The sequence below is a fragment of the Nannospalax galili genome, unplaced genomic scaffold, assembly GCF_000622305.1.
Source record: "Nannospalax galili isolate Female #2095 unplaced genomic scaffold, S.galili_v1.0 scaffold569, whole genome shotgun sequence".
NCBI classification, from domain to species: Eukaryota; Metazoa; Chordata; class Mammalia; order Rodentia; family Spalacidae; genus Nannospalax; species Nannospalax galili.
Window position 1 is genome coordinate 305,304 of NW_008360300.1, and position 6,491 is coordinate 311,794.

The 6,491-nt window shown below is 40.3% G+C and overlaps 1 pseudogene; it reads left to right on the plus strand.

The window, feature by feature from the left end:
* Positions 1–853: 853 nt before the first annotated feature.
* LOC103726617 lies at positions 854–1,699 on the plus strand (annotated as a pseudogene).
* The last annotated feature ends 4,792 nt before the right edge of the window (positions 1,700–6,491 follow it).

The window sequence follows — 6,491 nt, forward strand, 5'->3', positions numbered from 1 at the left end:
AACACACAATTGAGGAAAGACAGCATCTTCAACAAATGGTGCTGGCAGAATGGGATCTCCACCTGTAAAGAACGAAACTAGATCCTTATCTTTCACCTTGCACAAAAGTCAACTCTATATGGATCAAAGACCTCAATGTGAAACTGGAAACCCTGAAACTATTAGAAGAAAATATTGGCAGTAACCTTCAAGCTATAGATGTAGGAAATGATTTTTTTATTTATTATTTTTATTTTTTATGTGTATGCATGTATTGCCTGCATGTAGGTAAGTGCACCCCTGTCTTGCAATGCCTGCAGAGGTCAGAAGAGGCTGTTGGATCCCCTGGAACTGGAGTTATGGACAGTTGTTAGTTGCCATGTGGGTGCTGGGATTTGAACCCGGGTCTTCTGCAAGAACAACCAATGTTCTTAACCGCTGAGCCATCTCTCCAGGCCCAGGAAACGATTTTCTAAACTGGACAGCAGTTGCTCAGGAATTAAGGTCAACGATCAACAAGTGGGACCTCATTAAACTGAAAAGCTCTGTACAGCAAAAGAAACAATCAAGAAAGTGAAGAGAAAACTCACAGAATGGGAAAAAAAATCTTCACCAGTGACATATCTGACAGAGGTTTAACATCCAGAATATATAAAGAACTCAAAAAAACAAAGAAGCAAGAAATCAAATCACCCAATTAAAAGATCTAAACAGAGAGTCCTCAAAGGAAGAAATAAAGATGGCTAAGAAGCATCTTAAAGTGTTCACCATCACAAGTCAGACAGCCCAGACAGCTGGGGGTAGGGCACCGGGAGAAGGCAGCCCGAGGGAGCAGTGCCCTCCCATGCACCCCCTCCCCCAGTGGAGCAGCACCATGTCGGCACCTGCTGAAGTCAGTAAGAAGGAGCTCATCTCCAACCACCACTGGGTCAAGGAGACCTCAGAAAAAGAAAAACAAGAAGCAATTGAACATATTGATGAAGTACAGAATGAAATAGACTTAACGAACAAGTCAGTGAGGAAATTCTGAAAGTAGAACAGAAATACAACAAGCTCTGCCAACCATTTTTTTGGAAGCGGTCAGAATTAATCACCAAAATCCCAAATTTTGGGGTAACATTTGTCAACCATCCACACGTGTCTGCACTGCTTGGGGAGGAGCATGAAGAGGTGCTGCATTATTTGATCAGAGTTGAAGTAACAGAATTTGAAGATAAAGAATCAAGTTACAGAACAGATTTTTATTTTGATGAAAATCCTTACTTTGAAAATAAAGTTCTCTTCAAAGAATTTCATCTGAATGAGAGTGGTGATCCATCTTCAAAGTCCACTGAAATCAAATGGAAATCTGGAAAGGATGTGACGAAATGCTCAAGTCAAACACAGAATAAAGCCAACAGGAAGAGGCAGCGTGAAGAACCAGAGAGCTTCTTCACCTGGTTCACGGACCATTCTGATGCAGGCGCAGACAAACTGGGAGAGATCATCAAGATGACATCTGGCCAAATGCCTTACAGTACTACTTGGTTCCTGATATGGATGATGAAGAAGGAGAAGGGGAAGATGATGATGATGATGATAATGATGACGACGATGATAATGATGATGATGATGATGATGATGAAGGGTTGGAAGACATTATGAAGAGGGGGATGAGGATGAAAGTGAAGATGAAGGTGATGATGGAGATGAAGGAGAGAAGGCTGGAGAAAATGACTGAAAGAAAAGAACACTGATGGATTCCAACTTCCTTTTTAAAAAAATTTTTCTTTTTACTGCTAACACTGAGATGTTGGCACTTGCAACTCTAATCTTTATGTATCTGATGATTACTAGTCATAATCAGTTGTACTTGGATCCTTGGCGCCTGTGTATGTCTATAAAGTTATCGGGTAGATTTCAGTGGTAATGTTTATCACCTCTACTAATTAGCATGACGTAAAGTTCCATGCTTCCTCCTCAAATATAATACATTTTTAAAATTTTGTTGATTTTGTGTGTGTGTGTGTGTGTGTGTGTGTGTGTATCACACAGAACATCCCAAACCATCTTATTCAACTATACACCCACTTCCCATATGGCACCCTCCCATAGTCTCCCTTCCCCCACTAGAGCCCTTATACTCTGTTATCCCTGCTACTGTCTGCTGTGTTGTCAGCACCCCCAGCCATTCCCCACTACTTGCCCTTCTGGTGAATCTAGTTAACCTATCTAGAGGTCTTTGTTTGACAAGGGTCAGCTGTTCCTCATCTAGCAGCAATCAGTTGTCAATATTCCTTTAGATAAGATTAGGGTCTGCTTTTCATTTTCCCAGTTCTATGCTGGGTTACTATCTGGGAATCCCTTTGGCCACCCTGGCCAACAACTCAAAAGAAGGTATCTCCTATCTGGCATTGTTGTTATGTAGCCATTAGCTATGCATATGGACTCTTAAGAAATTAGATTGGCCCCTTCAATCTTTGGTTAGACTTTCTTTTTGGGTGTTTAAGGCCATACAGTTGGTCCAAATAAACCAATTTATTTTTACTCTTAAGGTCATTTGAGGATGTGTTCCTCAGGGATCACATGGGCTTGGGAGGAGCCCCTGGCTCCTTTCTTTAACCAGTTCCACCTATGTGACGATAAGTCAAAGGCCTGCTCAACCATGGCTGGCTTCGCTTGGAAGCATGGAGGAAATGTTCCCTCTGTGTTGACCCTCCTCTTTATAGACTGGATGCTGATTCAAGTCTATCTGGTGGAGGCTCCTCAGCCTCCTTGATCAAGAGGACAGGTGACCCACCACCATTACAGGACATTTTGAGAGATGCTCATAGTCCCCTGGAACTAGTCGACCTAGGAGGGCAAGGAACAAAAACTGTCCTTTATGTCCCTCTGACCAAATTATTATGGGCCTCAAAGTATGTCTGTTAAACATCCAAGAAGGTTAATTCCACCAGTCTGGTACTTTTAATGACTGTGTGTCATGTAGATAAATCTTGGGAGAAGACCAGTTGTTCCCAGATAAACCTTACCTAGACATACATTTCTTGATCTGCTATGTATAATTTTTCAGTAGGGTGTAGGAGTAATATGGTTCCCTCTGGTTTTCAAAAGTAGCTAGGCATTGTTTATCTCTCACATTGTCTTACCCCTCCATCATGGTTTTCCCACTTAAGGTGCCCCCATTTTCCCCCTTTCTTCTTTAATAATACCCTTCGCCTATGGTCCTATCTCTCTTGAGCTCCTTCTTTCCCTTTATCCCCTAGGATCCTTGTATACCCATCCCTCCCCCCTCCCTTAAACTAACCCATTTTTTATCCATATCTCCCTATTAAAGCCTGTTTCCTACTGTTCTTCTCTTTCAGGTTCTTTCTTTTCCTTTACCTCCCTGTTTCCTTTCCATTATCCTGGTTCCTGTAGTTATGTCTGGTCACATACTCATTTATTAGGGTCTGGTTCTAGGATCCACATATGAGGGAGAACATATGTCGATTTTTTTTTTCTGAGTCTGTGTTACTTCACTTAGTATAACAGTTTCTAGTTCCATCCATTTACCTGGAAATTTCATGATTTCATCTTTCTTTACTGCTGAGTAAAACTCCATCATATAAATGAACCACATTTTCATTATCCACTCGTCAATTGAGGGACACTTAGGTTTCTTCCATCTCTTAGCTATTGTGAAAAGAGCATCAACAAATATGGATGTACAAGTGTCTCTGCAATAGGATGAGTTCTTTGGGTATATGTCAAGGAGTGGTATAACTGGGTCAAATGGTAGGTTCATTTGTGTTTTTTTAAGAGTTCTCCACACTGCTTTCCATAGTGGTTGAACAAGTTTGCAGCCCCACCAGCAGTGGATGTGTGTTCCCCTTTCCCCACATCCTCTCCAACATCAGGTATCACTTGTTCTCTTGATCTTAGCCAGCCTGACTGGTGTAAAATGAAATCTTAAGGTGGTTTTAATTTGTGTTTCCCTAATTATTAGTGATGTTGAACATCTTTTGAGATGTTTCATAGCCATCTTTACTTCTTCTTTTGAGAACTCTCTCTTCAGCTCCTTAGCCCATGTTTTAATTGGGTTTCTTCTTGTCTTGGTTCTCTATTTTTTTAGTTCGTTATATATTCCGGATATTAAACCTCTTTCGGATGTGTCGCTGGTAAAGATTTTCTCCCATTCTGTGGGTTTTCTGTTCGCTTCCTTGGTTGCCTCCTTTGAAGTACAGAAGCTTTTTAGTTTAATGAGGTCCCATTTGTTAATTCTCAACCTTGTTTCCTGAGCAATTGATGTCTGGTTTAGAAAATCCTTTCCTACAGCTATATCTTGTAGGTTTTTACCAATATTTTCTAAGCTTTTTAGTTCATTGAGGTGCCCTTGGTTCATTATTGACCATAGTTCTTGAGCAATTGATGTCCAGATTAGAAATCACCCTTTCCTACACCTATATCTCGTAGATGATAGTCAATGTTTTCTTCTACCGGTTATACACTTTCAGGCTTCACCTTGAAGTCCTTGATCCATTTTGAGCTGACTTTTCTGCAAGGTGAAAGATGGGGGTTTAGCTTTATTCTTCTACTGGTGACGATCCAGTCAAGCCAGCACGATTTGTTGAATACGCTGTCTTTCCTCCAATGAATGTTCTTGGCCTCTTTATCTCTTAATGGCCCCTTGCTCTTAATGCCAAGGTTTCCTTTGGCCATCCGAGGCCCTTTTTGCTTCCTTATGAATCTTAGTATATTTATTTCTTCTTCTGTAAAGAATGCCATGGGTATTTTGATAGGCATTGCATTGAATTTCAGAATTTCTTTTGGTAGGATGGTCATTTTCACAGTATTCATTCTTCCAGTCCATGAGCATGGGAAGACTTTCCACCTTCTGCTGTCTTCCTAAGTGACTTTTTAAAAAAGATTTAAAAATTTCATTGTAGAGGTCTTTAATGTCTTTGGTCAATTTTATTCAGAGATATTTCATTTTATTATTAGAGGCTATTGTGACAGGAAGTGTTTCCATGTACTCTTTCTCGGATTGGTTGTAGGTTATTTTGTAACCTTCCCCTTTACTGAAACTGTGGATCTCTTCTAGGAGGTCCCCGGTGGAATTTCTGGCATGTGTGAGATATTACGTCATCTGCAGAAGGGAGCTAATTTGATGTCTTCTCTTCCAATGATTCCTCCTTTAATTTCCTTCTCTTGTCTTACTGTCTTGTACGAATTTCAAGCACTATGGTAAAAAGGAGTGGAGATAGCAGAGAGCCTTGTTTTGTTCCTGATTTCAATGTGACTGCTTCCAGTTTTTCTCCATTTAGAATGATGTTGTTTGTGGGTTTATTGTGTATGCTCTCATTGCGTTGAGGTATGTTACCTCCGATGCAGTTCCCTATAGGACTTTGAACATAAATGCATGTTGAATTTTGTCAGAGTCCCTCTCTGCTTGCTATTGAGATGACGGTGTGGTTCTCGTCTGGCTGCATTTATATGATTTATGATGTTTGTTGACTTGCGATTATCCAGCCGTCCCTGCCTCCGTTGAATGAATGCAATTAGATCATGGTGGATGATCTTTTTGATGTGTGTCTGTATGCGGTTTGCAAGTATCTTATTGAGAATTTTTCCATCTATGTTCATTGAGGATATGGGTCTATAGTTTTCTTTTTTGGTTGTATCTTTACCTGACTTTGGAATTAGAGTGATGCTGGCTTCATAGAAGGAATTTGAAAGTTCTCCCTCCATTTCTATCTTTTTGAATAAATTAAGTAGTAAAAAAAATTTTTTTCTTTTTCAATTTTCTCCAGTCCCTGGGAGCAAGTTTGTATTCCTCCTCCCCCCACCCCTCTTCTGCTCAGTCACCCTGTTTTTGAAGTCTCTTTTCTCAACACGATGGTTCTCAACATATTTGGGAGAAATAACCTTGAGCAGAGTGCAATAGGAAAAGAACCTCCACTCTTCTGTTCTAAATTCATTTTGATCCCTTGTTTCAAACTGTGAAATTGCCACCACCACCGTGCTCTGTGGGAGAAAAAGAAAATGTCCTGCTCCCTTGGCTCTACTGGAAGCTGGTGGTGCTGGGCCCCTGTGTAGTAGTACATAGAATTCTAGCTTTTTTCATCCTCTCTCTGTGTATCCAGCTCAAAGATTACACTGTGTCTCTATGTGAATATGGGCAGTCAGCATTTACCACCATATACCTGTCTACTCTCTTGTTTAATAAAAAGAAATAAGTTTAAAAAATGGGTATAGAAGATCAGCAAAGGGTGGGTTTGAGATGTTTGCATGGGTTAAGTGGGCATTTTGACAACATGACTTCTCCTTTGGCATGTTAATTGTGATGTTTAACAGACATCTTTTCAGTTTAAATGACACTTTTAAGATAAACCTCTCCTCATGGTGCCCTGAGCCCTGCCACTTAGTGGGAGAATCAGCAGAACCTGCAGGATTCTATTTGGAATTGACATTCTCTATTGTGATTTTATTTTTAATTTTTTTTTGTTTTCACTGGAAAGGAAAGAAGATGATGCTCAGTTTTAAACGTTAAA